Source organism: Phoca vitulina, unplaced genomic scaffold (assembly GCF_004348235.1).
Source record: "Phoca vitulina isolate PV1807 unplaced genomic scaffold, GSC_HSeal_1.0 scaffold88, whole genome shotgun sequence".
Classification (NCBI taxonomy): Eukaryota; Metazoa; Chordata; class Mammalia; order Carnivora; family Phocidae; genus Phoca; species Phoca vitulina.
This window is the reverse complement of record NW_022589791.1, coordinates 2841498-2861386: the sequence shown is the minus strand read 5'-3', so window position 1 is coordinate 2861386 and position 19889 is coordinate 2841498. Positions and strand designations below refer to the sequence as shown.

At 37.5% G+C, this 19889-nt stretch overlaps 1 protein-coding gene across 3 annotated transcripts in view; it reads left to right on the top strand.

The window, feature by feature from the left end:
* ZNF438 (zinc finger protein 438) overlaps nucleotides 1–19889 on the top strand; it is a 175989-nt gene that overhangs the window by 81325 nt on the left and 74775 nt on the right. For 2 of the 3 annotated variants that reach the window (XM_032395830.1, XM_032395831.1), the window contains one exon: nucleotides 7489–7566. The exons of the other annotated variant lie outside the window; for it this stretch is intronic. The gene's annotated coding sequence lies outside the window, so the exon portion shown is untranslated. The remainder of the gene's footprint in view (nucleotides 1–7488; nucleotides 7567–19889) is intronic. 3 annotated transcript variants of the gene reach the window in all.

Genomic DNA, 19889 nt, shown 5'->3' with positions numbered 1-19889 from the left:
TTTTCATTGGTTTCCATGAATTTTTTTAATTCTTCTTTAATTTCCTGGTTGACCCATTCATTCTTCAGTAGGATGCTCTTTAGCCTCCATGTATCTGGGTTCTTTCTGACTTTCCTATTGTGATTGAGTTCTAGTTTCAAAGCATTGTGGTCTGAAAATATGTAGGGAATGATCCCAGTCCTTTGGTACCAGTTGAGACCTGATTTGTGACCTAGGATGTGATCTATTCTGGAGAATGTTCCATGGGCACTAGAGAAGAATGCGTATTCTGTTGCTTTGGGATGGAATGTTCTGAATATATCTGTGAAGTCTATTTGGTCCAGTGTGTCATTTAAAGTCTTTATTTCCTTGTTGATCTTTTGCTTAGATGATCTGTCCATTTCCATGAGGGGGGTGTTAAAGTCCCCCACTATTATTGTATTGTTGTCAATGTGTTTCTTTGCTTTTGTTATTAACTGGCTTACATAATTGGCTGCTCCCATGTTAGGGGCATAGATGTTTACAATTGTTAGATCTTCTTGTTGGAAAGACCCTTTAAGTATGATATAGTGTCCTTCCTCATCTCTTATTATAGTCTTTGGTTTAAAATCTAATTTGTCTGATATAAGGATTGCCACCCCAGCTTTCTTTTGGTGTCCATTAGCATGGTAAATGGTTTTCCACCCCCTCACTTTCAATCTGGGGGTGTCTTTGGGTGTAAAATGAGTCTCTTGCAGACAGCATATCGATGGGTCTTGTTTTTTAATCCAATCTGATAGCCTGTGTCTTTTGATTGGGGCATTTAGCCCATTTACATTCAGGGTAACTATTGAAAGATACGAATTTAGTGCCATTGTATTGCCTGTAAGGTGACTGTTACTGTATATTGTCTGTGTTCCTTTCTGGTCTATGTTACTTTTAGGCTCTCTCTTTGCTTAGAGGACCCCTTTCAATATTTCTTGTAGGGCTGGTTTCGTGTTTGCAAATTCCTTTAGTTTTTGTTTGTCCTGGAAGCTTTTTATCTCTCCTTCTATTTTCAGTGACAGCCTAGCTGGATATAGTATTCTTGGCTGCATATTTTTCTCATTTAGTGCTCTGAATATATCCTGCCAGTCCTTTCTGGCCTGCCAGGTCTCTGTGGATAGGTCTGTTGCCAATCTAATGTTTCTACCATTGTAGGTTACAGATCTCTTCTCCCGAGCTCCTTTCGGGATTTTCTCCTTGTCTCTGAGACTCGTACGTTTTACTATTAGATGTCGGGGTGTTGACCTATTTTTATTGCTTTTGAGGGGGGTTTCTCTGTGCCTCCTGGATTTTTATGCCTGTTTCTTTCCCCAAATTAGGGAAGTTCTCTGCTATAATTTGCTCCAATATACCTTCTGCCCCTCTCTCTCTTTCTTCTTCTGGGATCCCAAGTATTCTAATATTGTTTCATCTTATGGTATCACTTATCTCTCGAATTCTGCCCTCATGATCCAGTAGTTGTTTATCTCTCTTTTTCTCAGCTTCTTTATTTTCCATCATTTGGTCTTCTATATCACTGATTCTCTCTTCTGCCTCATTTATCCTAGCAGTTAGAGCCTCCATTTTTGATTGCACCTCATTAATAGCCTTTTTGATTTTGACTTGGTTAGATTTTAGTTCTTTTATTTCTCCAGAAAGGGTTTCTCTAATACCTTCCATGCTTTTTTCAAGCCCAGCTAGTATCTTTAAAATCGTCATTCTGAACTCTAGTTCCAACATCTTACTAATGTCCGTATTGATTAGTTCCCTGGCAGTCAGTACTGCCTCTTGTTCTTTTTTTTGAGGTGATTTTTTTCCATCTTGTCATTTTGTCCTGAGGAGCATAGATGAATGAGAGAACAAAACGCTAACAGGGTAAAAACGACCCCAGAAAAATCTATACTAAACAAATCAGAAGAGACCTGAAACCGGGGGAAAAAAAAAAAAAAAAAGAAAAAGAAAAAGATAACAACAAACAAAAAACCAGAATATGATCAAATATGATCAGGCTGGTGCATAGATCAGTGCCACACAGTAGATTCTGGGCATGTTTTGGTCTGTTAGAAGCAAGTGCCTCCCAAAATTTTAAAGAAAGAAAAGCTTAGATATGTACAAAAATAAGGGTAAATATGATGAAGGGATGGAATATGACTGTAAACATGAAAATGATAAAAGATTTTATAAAAAGAATTGATAAGAAGTTGGTTGGAAAAAGAAAGAAGAGGATTAAAAAAAAAAGGGAGAGAATGTGATCATGCAGGAGACTAGAACAAAGCCATACACTAGATATTTAGGATATATTTTGGTGTTAGAAGAAACTGTATCCCAAAATTTTAAAGAGAATAACATATATATATATGTATTTATATGTATATATATATATATATATATATACACCAAACATATGTATATATGTATACATATACAACATATGTATATATATATATATATATATATATATATACACCAAAACTAAGGGTAACTACTGTGAAGGGATAGAATATGACTCCAAAAATGGGAAATAAAAAAGATTTTTTAAAAAAGGGATTGATAAGTTGTTGGTTGAAAAAGGGAGAAAGAAAAATTAAAAAAAAAAAGAAAATTAAGAAAATTAACTTTGAAAGACTAAAGAATCATGGGGAAAAAGCCATGGATTCTATGTGCAGTATTCCCCTAGCGCTGGAGTTCTGCCGTTCTCATTGATCGGTAAACTTGGTCTTGGTTGGCTGTTCTTGCTGATCTTCTGGGGGAGGGGCCTTTTGCCGTGGTTCCCAAATATCTTTGCCGGAGGCGGAATTGCCCCTCCCTTGCCGGTCCAGGCTGAGTAATCTGCTCGGGTTTGCTCTCTGGAGCTTTTGTTCCCTGCAAGCTTTCCATACAGCTTTGGAAGCCGAGAGTGAAAACGGCCTCCCAATCTCTCCCCCAGAGGAGCCAAGAACTCGGGGCCCTGCTCCTCAGTGAGCCCCCAGAGAAAAGCAGTCACTCACCCCCGTCTTCCCGGTCTCCGGCCGCACTCCGTGCGCACCCGGCCTGTGACCGAGCATTTCTATCTCTGGCACCTGACCCCGTGTGGAGTCTCCAAACCCAGCAGATCCCTGCAGTGCGCTCCCATGCTGCTCCTCCCGGGGGAGGAAGGGGAGTCTCCCCGGATCTGCCGCTTGTTGGGTCCCTGCTGGAGGAGCAGTGGCCCGACTGTGCTGTGGATCACGTTTTATGGCAACCCCGAGCTGAGAGCCCACTCCTCGGCTCTGTCTCTGCAGCCAGCTTCCCTGCTCCGATTCCTGGGAGCTCTGCCGCACTCAGGCACCCCCGGTCTTTATGTGACCCCGAGGGTCCTGAGACCACACTGTCCCCGCGAGAGTTCCACCCCCCGCTTAGCCACTGGAGCAATGTCCCTCAGCAGAGCCAACTTCCAGAAGTTCCGATTTTGTGCTCCAAGGCTCTATCACTTGCCAGAAGCGGCGGACGGAGGCCCCCTTCCCCGCCGTCTAGCCTCCGGAATATTGCCTCGGATTCACTTCTCCGCACGTCCTACCTTCTAGAAAGTGGTCGTTTTTCTGTTCAGAGAGTTGTTGCTATTTTCTTCAATCTCCTGTTGAGTTTGTAGGTGTTCAGAATGGTTTGATCCCTATCCAGCTGAATTCCTGGGACTAGACGAAATCCAGGTCTCCTACTCCTCTGCCTTCTTGCTCCTCCCCCCTCTTATCATGTTCTTTTTTCCAAGGAGTCAGTCCTACCTTGTTCTCATGGAACCCACAGTTCTACTGGCCTACTTCCAGTTCCTTATGTCATCTGGATCCTGTGCTCTATTTTGAACAAGTTTTTATAACTTTGATCTTTCCCTAGAACTCTTCTTCCCTATCCTCCCTAGAAATTTAAACCTGGCTTTTGTGGACAGTCCTTTTTTTTTTTTTTTGCATGGCCATCTCAAGAAAAAGTACTGAATTTTTCTAATTCTAGATATTTAAGATACAGTGTTATATTAGTTTCAGGTGTACAATACAATGATTGAACACTTATATACATTACTTAGTGTTCATCAAGATAAGTCTGCTCTTAATCCCCTTTATCTGTTTCACCACTCATCCTTCCACCCATCTCCCCTCTGCTAACCATCTGTTTTGTTCTCTATATTTTAGATTGTTTTTTTGTTTTGTTTTGTTTGCTCGTCCCTTTTTCTTTTCTTTTCTTTTCTTTTTTTAAAGCTCCACGCCCAGCATGGAGCCCAACGCCGGGCTTGAACTTATGACCCTGAGATCAAGATCTGAGCTGAGACCAAGAGTCAGACGCTTAAATGACTGAGCCACCCAGACACCCCAAGTTGTCTCTTTTTTTCTTTGTTCATTTGTTTTGTTTCTTAAATTCCACATATTAGTGAAATCATGTGGTATTTGTCTTATTCTCACTGACTTATTTCACTTAGCAATAACTTCTAGATCCATCCAATGGCAACATTTCATTTTTTATGCCTGAATAATAGTCCATTATATATATATCTGTGTGTGTGTGTATAGTACATCACATTCATCTATCAGTGGATCTAAATTTAGTTTTTAAAATTTTTAAAAGATTTTATTTATTTATGAGAGAGAGTGAGCATGAGTGGGGTGGGGGCAGAGAGAGGGGAAGAAGCAGATTCCCTGCTCGATCTCAGGACCTTGGGATCATGACCTGAGCCAAAGGCAGATGCTTAACAGACTGAGCCACCCAGGCACCCCTCGATGGATCTCATCTTAGATTTAAAGGACAGTTGATGTGTTCCTTTGCTGACCACTGTCAATTCGGTGATTAGAGTGCCGCCTTTGTGCATCAGTTCCTTCTCCTCTCTTACACTGCCACCTCCCGTTTCTAAGTCTTGGTATTGTTTGATTTACAGGACATTGCTCCAACTTCCTCAATTATGTCAGCATCAGACCTAGAACTGTCCTCTCCACCCCACACTATGTGATTTATAATCTGCTCTTAATTCATGTTTTTGAGTTTCTGATACTCAGAACTCATTATTTTTTAACTTGCTCAGCTCTGTCTACCAGAAGCATTCCTAGATCTCAAACACTGAAAGCCCGCTCTCTTTTCCTTACTCCTCTGGCAATTTTTTTTTCTTTCTTAAATTCAAATATTCCTTCATTCATATACTGTCTCTTTTTCTCTCCTTTCTCTCCCTCTTTCAACCTCTCTATGTCAATAGATGGTCTTGCCATTGGATCTTAACTCCCTCAACTTTACCCCCTCACACACAATAATTTTTCTTTATATTTATCACCCATCCTTTCCTTCATTTCTAATCATAGAGAAGGAACTGTTTTCCCTCTTTAACATGGCTAACACTACCAGAGTTCTTGTTCCCTTTTTCTCTTGTATTTGTCACTCTCCCTCTCCGTGTCTTTCTTCTACTAGCATTAAAAATGAAAACAAAACAAAACAACGAAACAGTAACAACAGCAAAAATCCTTGTTAAAGATTCACCTTCACTTTCAAACTATGCCAGCCTTCTTAGAAGAGTAAAATTTACTAGTTAATTTCACTTCTCCTTTCTCTTCAGTTCTTACTGGAAGTGTTTGCTTTCTTTTATTGCCTTCCTGAAATTTTTTTCTAAGGTCATCAGTGACTGTTCAGTTCTTAATTTTCCTTCTTCCATGAAAAGGTGGGACAAGGCTCTCCTTCCTTTTTCTCTTCTTCCTTGACTTCACTGATGGGCATCCATATTTTGTGCAAACCCCCCTTATCAAATAAATACACCTTTTAGGAGATAAGCAAACTGTTTTATTGACTTGCTGTAGCAAGAGAGACCACACAGATGATTCTGAAGTGGTGCCTCTTTTGAGGAAATGAGTTTCGGGTGTTTACTGATTATATGTTGAGCTCTGAAGTTCTAGGGTCAGATATTAGAAGGGAGGCAAGTCTTTGGATTGGTTGATTTTTTGAGGTGATATTTGATACACACAATGTATGGTTGTAACTGAAAGGAAAGGCCTGTTGGGGCCCAAGACACTCTGCATTTGTAACTATAACTGAATGGTGGTAGTTTTTCCGGTTCTCAGTCATGCATAAGTGATGGGGTGGTTATTCTGGTTGTCATTCTCAAGCACATCTTCAGAGAATTTTTAATGTTTTACTTCCATTGCAATTGCCCTGGTTTCTAATTTTGACTATGGCAGTAGCAAAACAGGTCTCACTGCCTTGGGGATCTTTTCATAGTAACTCATGCTCCAAAACCAGAGCCATCATTCCAAAATACAAATTCAAACACATTTTCTACTGAAAACCATTGATGGCTCCTTTTATGTATAAAATAAAAGCCCATATACTGAATGCAGTATTCAGGCCCTTTTACAGTATGACCTGAACCCCAAGTTCTAGTCCTTATCTATCTGTTGGCCTATCAGTCCCCTTCTTCACCTCCCTCTCTTCTCCCCTCCACTCCCATTCTCACTTATCTCTTCTCTTCCTTCTCCCCAAACTATACTCGTATTATGGAAGTATAGTGACTTATTTCACACTGTACATTTTGGCCTGTATGCCTAAAATAATTTTTGTTTCTTCTTTGAATGTTGTTTCCGACCCTTACCTTTATCTGATTATTACCTCTACAGGGTATGTTAGTTTGCTAGGACTGCAAAACAAAACAGTACAGACTGGATGACTTAACAGAAATTTATTTGCTGTTTTAGAAGCTAGACATCCAAGATCAAGGTGTCCACAGGTTTGATTTCTTCTGAGGCTTCTCTCTTGGCTTGCAGATGATCATCTTGCTGTGTCCTCACATGGTCTTTCTACTGTGTGTGCACATCCCTGGTGCCTCTCTGTGTGTCCTAATCTCTTCTTGCAAGACAGTAGTCAGATTGTATTAGGGCCCACTTTAACAGCCTGATTTTAACTTAATTACCTTTCTAAGGGCCTTATCTTCAAATAAGTCACGTTCTGAGGTACTGGAGATTAGGGAGTTACTACATGAACTTCAGGGGGCTACAATTCAGTCCATAACACAACCTTTCCACATTTTTCCTGTAGTAATTAACCCTCTCCACAATCCCATACACTTCGTACCACTTGTACGCTTATTATTATTTGCCTTGATACGGAGTTGTTCATGTTTGTCTCCTTGTGTAGTGTGTGGGTTTCTTGAGGACAGAAACTGTCTCTTATGCAACTTCATCTTTCCCTGCTCTCCATGATATTAGAACCAAAGAGGGCTTGATTATTGGCTAAATTAAAGAATTCAGTGTGAATCAGGCTTGAATATCTAATAATGTATTTTTCAGAATTTTGAGGAGATTGACAAAAATATATGAAGGGAATGTATTATATTTCCTATTTTAGAAGTCTTTGGGCATAGCTTGAGATTTTTATCTTACGTTCTTAAATTATACATAGTATAAGTTATGTCAGTTTTATAGGACCTCATATAACTCTCTTGTGGTCTTTAAGGTGTAATCATATAATTGGCTTCTATAAGCTACCTATCAATTCTTTCAATTTCATTACTTCCATTACATTTATTTTCAGATAAAGATGAATGCTGTGTTTCATCCAATACTGAAAATTTGAAGTTTAGAAGACATTTGCTAAGTCAAATCACTTCAAGTAAGTCTCCTCGTATCCATTTTAATGCCAGCTTAAAATTGATTTAACATGTAAAGAATTAAGTCCAGTACCTCTGACACTTTCTCAACTCAAATTTCTCAGAATATCTTAGAGTCACCTTATATATTGCATCATTGGTCTTGGAAAATAGTAGAAAGATGATTTCTTAGTAAATTTCATATGCTTATTAAAAATGTAATGTTTAAACTCTTGGTATTATTTTTAAAATGCGATTAACACCTCAAAATCCTCCTTTATTTTGCATTAAGCCTAGTCATCAGGTCCTGACTGTATGCCAAACTTAATATTTTTAAAGGTGGTTTTTCCATTATAGCTAATACTATGTTTTTCAGATTTTTAAGGCTTTGTATGGCTTTTCTAAATGATTTATATGTTTGTGATTATTGGAGGGAGATATTTAATAATGAACTAGTACTTGAACCTTAAATGTTTATTTATTCAAAAACTTAGCTTTGAAAGGTCATCTTAACCAACTTCGACTAATATAATTATCTCTAATGGTCTTCTGTCTTCATTCACTCTTCCTCCATCCTGTATTCCACTGCTGGATAGATCAGCATATAGAACTCTAATACTTTTAAAACACTTTAATGGCTGCCCACTCACCATTGGATAAAGTCCATGTTCCATTGCCTGGTATTCAAAGCCCTCTACCCAGCTCCTAAAAATATCCATCACCTTAGCCAACTGGACTCTTTCCTCTTCTCTGAATTCTCATCATTTTTCATGCTTCCATGGCCTGATGTGTACTGTATTTCTTGATGTTTTTTTCTATGATGTTCTCTCCTTCGCCCTCACTGTGTCCTCTGCTTATTGAAATCTTGTGCAAACCCTGAAGGCTCAGCCAGGTGCAAGCTCATCCGTGGAGCTTTCCCTGATTGCTCCAGTTGAACCACTAGCTTTCTCTGCTGACTTCATCTAATATTTTGTTTTTATCATTATCATAGCACATTTTACCAGGCACCTTTATTATTTGTGTTTACTTATCTCCCATCTTAGGTTGTAAGGACTATAGAATCAAACTTCTTGTCTGAGTAATTTTTGTCTCTCCCAGCATTCAGCATAGCCTCAGTAGTGCTCAGTAAATATTTGCTTAATAAATTAATAATGTGCCTGGATTTTTTTTTCATCGTCCTCTCTGTCTTTCATCCTTATAGTCACATATGGTCCATGTTCATGGCAATTCTTCATTCCTGTTACGCACTCCTGGCAAGCCTCCACACTGCCATCTTATCCTAGGAAAATACTAACCATGGTGTAATTAACAAGATACAGTCAGTTCTGAATCTATGAAATAAATTGGATTCCAAAAGTTCATATCTAATTCTGTTGTTTGGAATGGAGAAAACATTTTCCTAAAAAAACAATGTTATAAATAGTGGTTTGGTTCTCAGTGAGTCCTCCCAAGACTATTTAACTCATAAGTACCAGTGCTACTTGAACTACAGGAAGTCATCATGCATGACACTGTTTTGTAGAGAAATTCTAGCTCTGAGAGTGGAATTACATCTCCCGTGCCCTAGAAGCAGAATAGTACCTTTCTGGGCAGCTTGAGCAAGAGGAAAGCCTGAGCTGGAGCTCTGGCACTGCTCGGCATATTGGATGCTCTCCTGCCAGTAGTTTTTGGTTTTCAGTATTTGCATAAGAGACATTTACCATAGGTTATTGATACTCTTATGTCTTCTAAATTGAGGGCAAGGGAACACTTGCTCTTCTGGTCCTCCTTGCAGTAGATGAGGATAGTAATCAGCTATCCTGATTCTGTGTTTTTTTTTTTTTTTTTAAGATTTTATTTATTTATTTAATTGACAGGGAGAGAGAGAGAGACAGCGTGAGAGGGAACACAAGCAGGGGGAGTGGGAGAGGAAGAAGCAGGCTTCCGGCCGAGCAGGGAGCCCGATGCGGGGCTTGATCCCAGGACCCTGGGATCATGACCTGAGCTGAAGGCAGTTGCTTAACCAACTGAGCCACCCGGGCGCCCCCTGATTCTGTCTTGAGTCTTCAACTGTTTTATCACATGGGTGGGTCATTTTAAGTCAGGTATTGACAGATTAGAACTGTTTTACTACTTCTTCCTTTCTGTTGTTCTGTGAACTTACGGGAATTGAATACATAAATACGGAAAATACTTCTGTCTGTAGGAGAAACACATTTATTAGGCATCAACCAACCCTATGTTTGACATCATATCAGGTTTTGTGGACTAGTGATTATCATTTCTACATGGGCGTAGTGATGCTGCCCATGAAAAACTCATCAGTGTGTGCATAAACAACGCTGAAGGTTGATAACTTATGTTGTCAGGCTATAAGAATACACATCATAAATTTTAGAGACTTTAATTTGTTTAGTCATCATAAGCTTTGAGCACATGAGTGAATGTCTGCTTTATGTTTAATGCTTTCATAGGTTCAAGGGGCTAGGGAATGAGAACCAAAGATATTATGAAAAGTTTACTTTCCCTCCAGGAGCCAGGAATACAGGGAGTGAAGTATGAAAAAACACTCACAGTGCAAACAATATGTTATTAATTGCCATAAAGTACTTCATGAAGGTAACAAATGCTCTTGGGGTTATCAGAATGGCAATATTATTATGATTCACAATGGTTGTAAAGATGGTGGTGGGATTTCAGTTAGTCTTAGAGGAATGGTAGAGATTTAAATTTAAATAAAGAGCTAGGAGAGGAAATGACATTCCAGGTTGGATTAACAGCATGAAAGGAGAACTAGAGATACAAACAAACAAATCAGCATTACTGGCTGGAACAGAAGGTTTGTTCATGTTGGGTGAAATAATAGGTGAGAAAATTACACCAGTGGTTCAACGCTGGCAGTGAATAAAAGTCATCTAGAGAAATTTTTGAAAATACAAGTCCCTAGATCTTACCCCAGAACTAATAAATAGAATTTCTGGGGCACAAGGTATAAACCTGTTTATCTTTCAAAGCTCCCCTAGTGGTTGAGAACCACTGAATTAGAAGGATGGGTCAAATTTAGGAGAGCCCTGAATGCCTTGCTGAGGAGTTGGGCCTGTGTGTCTCAAGCAGTGGGAAGCCCTCAGAGGTTTCTGAGCTGGGTGACATGATGGAATTCATGTTTGCCAAGATAAATGATTCACAACTGCATGTGAATGGAAGAGAAATAAGAAACAGCTTGAATTAGAGCAATGGTGGCGGGAAAATAGAGAAGGTCACATTTTTAAGGTTACTTAGATGAGTGGGAGTTGGCGATGTCAGCCTTGACCTCAGCATGATTTGTTTTATAAACTGATTATACAACTTCACCCTCATTAATTTGATCTCTTCTCTCTTACAACCTGGCAACTTAAACAGTAATTTCAGCCAGTTTGCATTTAATGGAAGGAGACCATTGTCTACTCATGTACACATCTAACTCATAATAGTAAGTGAAGTTATGTGTATGAGGAATATGACCTTTAACATAATCATTATAAAGCATTTAATAACCACCCACATATGCAATAACACAACCCCAGTTCTGCAGGATTGTGCCAAGAGCTGGAGTCACAAATATAAGACAGCTATTGGCACATAATTCCCTAGCATTAAGTTGAAATTTGAAGAAATATTCTAAATCACGTTATGCATTTTAATATTTTTAGCATCAGATTTGCTAATTGCTTAAATTTTGTGGTAGTAGGTCTGAGACCCAGGCAAGATCTTCAAACCCAGAAGCTTAGACATTGACCATTGGATTGGCGAGCGCATGGCCTATGCATAATAATAGGAAAGTTACTCCAGGGAGAGCATCCAAGGAACACATGACTTCTAAGCATTCCTACCTATCTCCTTGGAAGCATGTTATCACTGTCTCCCTCCTTCTCACAAATACTTGGGTTGAAAATATCTTTGTTTCCAGTCTCTGGGTCAGAGATTGAGGCTGAATAATTTTTTGAATGTAAACCAAACTTTTCCTTCTAATGGAACAAATATTTTGAGATCTATTATTTTCTTTTTCCACATAGCCTTTATGTAAGATAACCATGCAACTTGAGTTTTATTAAAACGTGAGAGCTCTGATAGAGAAGGGTTTAAGAAATGACAAGACTTTTTGAAGTACCTGGAAGAAAATTATTCTGTAGTTTAGTGGCTATACGGTTTGTAATACTACAAAGTATATATGCCTCATTCTCAAAGATACTGCTACCCTGAAAACATGAGAATACTCAAATAAAAGAGACAACTGTATATGTTATTTATGATTTTGATTTTATTTTAACAAAAAGCTAGGCTATTTAATTTTTGGCAAAGAAGTAGTGTTTTATAGTTCAAGTGTTAGTAATTTGGAACATTTTGATTAAATGATGAATTCATCAGGACTCCTTTGGTTGCAAGTGAAAGAAAGCCAGCTCAAGCCAGCTTATGAAAATAAAAGGAACTTAATTGTTTATATAACTATGGTTTCCAGAGGTGCATCTGGCTTCAGGCATGGTTGCAGCCAGGAACTCAAATGATCTCATCTGGACCCTTTTTCAGCTCTGCTGGTTTCTTTATTCATCATTATGCCGACAGGCTTATGATCACTAAAATGACCACCAGCAGCCTGAGACTATTGTCTTCCTGGTTTAGCAATCCCCAGAGGAAGAGAACTTGTCGGGCCACCCATCCAGCTATCAGCCTCAGAGAAGAAATGGATCAACTCTGTTTGGCCACATATGTGATGAATAATCACTGTGGCCCAGGGAATGGAGTATTCTGGTGGACCAGCCTAGGGCATGTTTACCAGTGCTGTGACAGAGGTGCATCATCCAGTGACTGAAAGCCCCCTTGGGGTCTCAGGGAGTGAGGGAGCCTTCCTCCAAAGGAATGAGAAGAAGGGATATGGGAATGTGTGCCGAGCAGACCAAAATTATAGTAAATTCAACCATTACAAATCGTATGTGAACTAACTTAGAAACTGTAACTTCTGATCTTAAGGTGGCATATAAAGAACTTTCTGCCTTCTCCTATTAAAATATCTATCCAAAACAAAAGAAATAGGAAACAAGAATTCCAACTCTTTTTTTGATAAGAAGTGGGTGGCATCAGTAATTCTCATAAATATGAACACAGAAAGTGTATGATACTGTGACCTAGTAGAGAAGGCGAAACTATAATTACTGTCTTTGAAAATGTGAGATTTTACATAGAAAATAGTCTTTTTTAAAAAGGAGAATTAAAGAAAAGGAAAAATAAAAAAGAGGAAATAACTCTCAAAAATTAGAAATCTGAAGGCTGAAAGAAACTCATTGAGCTGTTGAAAGATAAATTTGAGGGAGAAATCATTAGCGACACAACCCAGCAGGTCCAATAGCAGCTCACTGATGCAAGAAAAATGGGAGAGAATCATCCAAGAAATAATATAAGATCATTTTCTAGAACAGAAGGAAAAATAAGCCTTCTTCCAGAGAAGAAAAAAAAATTGTCATATGCAAAGTGTTTTGAAAAAAAGAAAACAAGAGACTTCTCAACATCAGTGCTGCTGTGGAAACATCTAAATTTGTGAAGTTTTTTTTTTTTTTTTTAAGATTTATTTATCTGAGAGAGAGAGAGAACCGTGGAGTAGAGCGAGAGGGAAAGAGAGAATCTCAAGCAGACTACCCCCTGAGATCATGACCTGAGCTGAAGTCATGAGTCAGATGCTTAACTAACTGAGCCACCCAGGCACCCTGTGAAGTATATTTTTTAAGGGGTAATTTCTTTCATAACAAAAGCATGTCTTCCTTTACCTGAGAGTTATTGTCAAATATCTCTAAATAGTTTCCTTAAATGGTTTTTAAAAAATATTTCACTTATAACTTCCCATCATTTAGACTTAAATTTTTGTATAATCTGATGTATACCTGTAAATTTTTCTTTCAGAGATTCGAGGTATGTTCATGGTACTTATTCTTGTTTTTCTTTTTTTGATTCACTAATTCACCCAAGAGTATTAGTGTGAACTTTTCTCCAGATACAACGGAGTTGATATTTCTTGTTTTATATAGTAGTCCAACATCTATCCATAATTTTATAATTAGTGACAATCAATAACTGTGATTGTGTTAGAAACTCACTGATAATACTAGGGTATGTGATAGCAGGACTTGCAAAATATTTGCCATTTTTTCTTTGTGCCAGCATCTAGTGATTTCAAGTGACAAAGTTTGGGCCTTACTCTCTTAAAATGTTTGGCTCTTATTTTTATACATGTATAAAGCTAAATAATTATGATTAATAAAGTATCATGTAGAATATTAGTTTTTGTCTTCTCTCAATGAGGAAGACAAAGTCCTGAATTGGATTTTCTTCTGAAAATTAGAAGGGGCATCAAAAGTTGAAATTTAGCAGATATATTTTTCAAATTTTAATTATTTGAAAAAATAATGTTTTTAGGATTCAGTGACTATTATTATTGACTATATAACTTATAAAATATTTTATTATGGTATCTTTAGATTAAAAGTTACTCCAAATTGCATTTTTATTTTTAAAATATTCTAACTTTTAGTCTGTATATACTATAAAAGAATTGAAATTTTTAGGTGCAGTGCAGTTTCCTCTTTCTTTTTGGATTAGTTTCTAAAGCCTAATGAAATGGAAGGTAATTGTCTTTTCCAGTTTAAAAAAAAAAGTTCTATTTTATTCCTTAATGTACTGTAATGAAACCAAAATAATACAGAAAAATCAAGAAATGAAAGAGTGCCAGGATTTTTCTTGCCAATATAACTTTTTAGAATTGTGCTGAGTTGCTTTTGCTATAAAACCAGACCAACTAGTTTATTATGTATTCTCTAGGTAATGACATTTCATAGAGGATTTTGTAGTTCTTTTGGTTCAGTGAGGTCAGGAACTTTAAATTAGATTTATTAGAACCGGAAGGCATCCTCTTATTTACTTTCTGAGTGAGGGAACTAAAGTCCTGAGAAATCATGATTTATCCAGGTTCACACAGCTAATAATGAAGGTTAGAAGAGAATCATGGCCTCCTGGCAGTCAGTTCAGTGATCTTTGTAAAAGACTTTTTGGATTTATTCTCACCACCATCATGCTATGTGCAATGCCCATAATTTATTGCATTGGGCCCAGTTAGCAAATTATAAGTTTATGTTTAATTTCCAAAAGCTGGGGGAACATTTAGAATTAGGAATATTGACAGTGACAAAAAAAGGAGATGGCAAGAATTTTTGCTTAGGATAGGAGATATCCCTTGATTAGACTCTGGTCCTTCTCCTCTCTAGAAGGAATTCCATTGTTCACTATTCTGTAGGACATAATTCTGCCTTCCCGAAGGTTCTTCCTTGTTTATTTTCCTCCAAGGTCAACTTATGTGGACATTGGGGAATATGTCGTCCTTGGAGGTTATGTAACCTTTCTTTCTTTCTTTCTTTTTGTCCCTGCAGTTTTGGCTGTGTGAGCATTGTTTGAAGGGTGAAAGGCTTATAGGCAAGGGTTATGGGTTTTTTGTCAATGTTATTCCCTCTGAAACTTAATTTGGCCCTCATCTATCGTTTTGTAGTTAATTCCATGTGCTAGTAATAGAGTGACTACATGTCCCAGTCAGGCAGAGGGAGTCATAGTTTATATATATCTCTTATGCATGGCAAGTAATAATTCCCTCTTTCACTCTCAAAACTGTCCCAGTTTGGACAATAAATTATATGGTAACTCTAACCAAAAAGCACACCAAAAAAATCCCAGCCTATTTTATTTCTTTGCTTCCTTACTTCTGTTCTTCCCTCTCTTATCTTTCTGGGTGCTGTCAATATGGCCATCTGAAATAGGTTTCATGGGAAGTAACATACTTAACCTGATCTGCAGTAAGGCTGACTTCCCTCTGTTTACCTGAGAAAACCTAACGGACATTTTTGCTCACAGCTTTTTGCCCTTCTCTCTTACTGTGTGAAATCCAGAAGCAGTCAGCGTTTCTAACCCTTGGGGCCCCCAAATTTCTGGATTCTCTGTTCCCTCTCATTTCTGCTCTCCAGTCTGTTAGTTCTTGCCTGTTTATATTCCTTGCTTGTAAATTCTCAAGAAAAGCAGCAAGTAATACTGTTATTCTAGTATTCTGTTTTCCATCTCCTTTACCCTACAGCTGTACACTTGGCAGACACCATTGTGCCTTTGAAGCTATCTCAGGCATTTAAAAAAAAAAATTGAGGCATAATTTACATACAGTAAACACACAGCTCTTAAGCATTCAGTTCAGTGAGTTTTGACAGCTGTATACATCTGTAAAAACCACTGCCCCGAATAAGGTATAGAACACTTCTATTACCCCAGATGTATGCTGTTTTCCAGTTAATTCACTGCTTTGCTCCCCTGGAGGCAACCACTTTTTTATTTCTATCACAGTTTCCTTTTGGCAAATAATATTTTTATTACGTTTTTGTGACTACATGACATAACTATCTTCCCATCCTTTACTCAGTTTCTTTATTTCCTGCTGCTTGGCTGCTAAGCAGTTGCCATGTATTTTAGATTTTGTGTTTGGTCTATACCCCACTTAAAGATACATTTTTCATGTTAGTGAAAACTACCTGCTGTAATAAATGGACTCCAAAAAATATGATAGACTAAACCTAAGTAAAATGTATTTATTGCTAATAACTAGTGTATTGAAGGCATTCCTGATTGATAGCTGACTTTCTGTAACGTGGGCCTTTGAGTCCTCCAGCAGTTGGGGAAAGAGCAGGAACACACCTCACGTGCTTCTGAAAAGTTCAGGTTGAACCTGAGAACTGACAGTCCGCCACTTGCACTGACATCCTTCTGGGGAAAACTATGCACAAGGCCACACCTGGTATAATGGGCGAGGGAAGGTTTGGAAATGTCGACTCTACATATAGGCTAGGCAGCCACTTCTCAGTGACAGCTCCACACTGTGACACAGGGGGAAGGTAGAGTTTGGACAGTGTTAATTGTCTACAGGTTAACATGGTTAATGGCACAGCTTTTATATTGCTTTTCTTTTTTGTCTTCATGTTACTTCCTTTTCTTTGTGTTATACTCTTTCATGCCTTTTGAAAAAACATTTCAGTATTTAAAACAAAAAAAGAAAAATCACAATGATATTGCTATCTCTGTGGGAATGTTCAAAGTAAAAGCAACTAACTGCTTTTTAGATTATTCTGATGAAATTAAGATTATCTCTGGCCATCACAGAGATAAGTCTTTTTTTAAAGTTTTTTATTTTAATTCCAGTATGGTTAACATACAGTGTTATATTAATATGTTTCATGTATACAATACAGTGATTCAACAATTCTATATACATGACTCAGTGCTCGTCAAGATAAGTGTACCCTTTAATCCCCATCACCTATTTCATCCATTCCCCCACTCATCTCCCCTCCGGAAACCATCAGTCCTCTATAGCTAAAAGTCTGTTTCTTGGATTGTCTCTCTTTTTATTCCTTTGTTTTGCTTCTTTCCAAATCTGAGTGAAATCACATGGTATTTGTTTCTCTGACTGACTGACTTTGCTTAGCATTATATTCTCTAGCTCCATCCATGTTGTTGCAAATGGCAAGATTTCATTCCCTTTGACAGCTGAATAATATTCCTGTGTGTCTATGTGTGTGTGTGTGAGATATGTCACTTCTTTATCCACTCACCTATTGATGGACATTTGGGTTACTTCCATAACTTGGCTCTTGTAAATAATGCTGCAATAAACATAGGGGTACATGTGTCCTTTCAAATTAGTGTTTTTGTATTTTTGGGGTAAATATCCAGTAGTGCAATTACTGGATCTTAGGGTAGTTCCATTTTTAATTTTTTGAGGAACCTCCATACTGTTTTCCACAGTGGCTGCACCAGTTTGTATTCCCACCAACAGTGCACGAGGGTCCCTTTTTCTCCACATCCTTGCCAACACGTGTTACTTCTTGTGTTTTTGAGTTTAGCTATTATGACAGGTGTAAAGTGATACCTAATTGTGGTTCTGATTTGCATTTCCCCAATAATGAGTGATGTTGAGTATCTTTTCATGTGTCTCTTAGCTACATCTGGATATCTTCTTTGGAGAAATGTCCGTTCATGTCTTCTGCCCATTGTTTAATTGGGTTATTTGGGTTTTGAGTGTTGAGTTGTGTAAGTTCTTTATATATTTTGGATGCTAACCCATTATTGGATATGTCATTTGCAAATATCGTCTCCCATTTAGTAGATTGTCTTTTACTTTTGTTGATTGTTTCCTTCACTGTGCAGAAGTTTTTTATTTTGATATAGTCTCAATAATTCATTTTTGCTTATATTTCCCTTGCCACAGGAGACATATCTAGAAAAAAATGTTGCTACAGCCATGTCAGAGGAGATAATTTAAGTCTTAAAAGATAAAGATCCCTGATACCACCATTTATATTCAATATAGGTTAGAATAGAGATCTTACCGGAGATGCTAGCCAGCAGAATAAGATGGGCAGTGGGGGAGGGGGGAGACAATCATAAAAGAAAAGGTGTAGGAATGGAAAGGAAGAAAAACAAATTGGCAAATTGGTGTAATTGTCTATGTAGAAAATTTCCAGAACTCTACAGCTGAATTCCTAGAATTAACTGGAGAGTTTAGCAAGGGTTTTGGATACCGAAGCAGTATAAGTGGGCCAGTTACATTTCTATAGACCAGAAATGACAACAAAAACCAGAGAATATGATTTTAAGAACATTGTATTCTGAAATTATTAACATCCCATGTGGCCATGGGATTTTTTTTTTCAAAACTAAGAAATTGACATTGGTACAATAATGTTACCTCGCTATGCCTTTATTCAGATTTTCTCAGTTTTTCTACTGATACCCTTTTTCTGTTTCAGGATCAAGTCTGGGTAGCTATATCTCTTTACCCCAATTTGCAGCTATTCCTTGCTCTTTTCTTTTCAGAGCCCTGACACTTTTGAAGAGTAGTAGTGAAGTCTTTGGTAGAATGGACCTCATGATTTTATCATATCATACAACGTAACATTATTGGTAATGTTAACCTGGACCACTTGGTTAAGGTGGTGTCTGCCAGGTTTCTCCACAGTGAAGTTACTATAGTAAATGTAATTTTAAAACTACACAATTTACAATATAGAATGAAATATAGAACACAATATAAATGACATTTGGATAAATCTAACAACGTCTATGACCTTTACTGAGAAAGTTATAAACTTCTGTTGAACATTAACTATGATCCAATTAAATGGAGAGAAATGCTGTATTAATATATTGGGAGACTAAATGTTGCAAAGATGTTAATTCTCTTAATGCACTTAGAATCAAATTCCTAACAGATCTGGGGGGTTTTAATATTACTACTACTACTACTACTACTACTACTACTGATTATTATTGTTATTATTGTTGTTATTTTGGTGAAGACTAACATTATAATTTTGGATTTATATGAAGAGGAGTGGTCCTGCACACATATGAAAAGATACTCACCATCACTCATTATCAGGGAAATGATGCAAATCAACACTACAATGAGATATTACCTCAGACCTGTCAGGATGGCTAAAATCAACAACACAAGAAACAACAAGTGCTGGTGGGGATGTGAAGAAAAAGGAACCCTTGTGCACTGTTGGTGGGAATACAAACTGGTGCGGCCACTGTGGAAAATAGTATGGAGGTTCCTCAAAAAGTTAAAAATAGAACTACCCTACAATCCAGTAATTGCACTACTGGGTATTTACCCAAAAAATACAAAAACACTAATTCACAAGGATATATGCACCCATACATTTATTGCAGCATTATTTATGATAGCCAGATTATGGAAGCATACATCAATAGATAAATGGATAAAGAAGATGCACTTTATATATATATATAAAACGCATCCATATATATGTGTGTATATATATATATATAATATTCCATTATTATATATATTATATAACAATATTCCATTGTATATATTGTATATATACACATGTATATAAAATATTTCACTATATACATATACCTTAGCTCCAGGTATATATATGTATATAGTGGAATATTACTCAGCCATAAGAAGTGTGAAATCTTGCCATTTGCAACAACATGGTTGGAGCTAGAGAGTATAATTCTAAGTGAAATAAGAGACAAATACCACGTGATTTCACTCATATATAGAATTTAAGGAAAAAAACAAATGAACAAAGGAAAAAAAAGAGAGAGAGACAAAGCAAGAAACAGACTCTTAGCTATAGAGAACAAACTGATGATTACCAGAGGGTGATGGATGATGATAGGTGATAGGTGGTGGGGATTAAGGAGACCGCTTGTTGTGATGAGCACTGGGTGATAAATGCAATTGTTGAATCACTATATTGTACAACTGAAATTA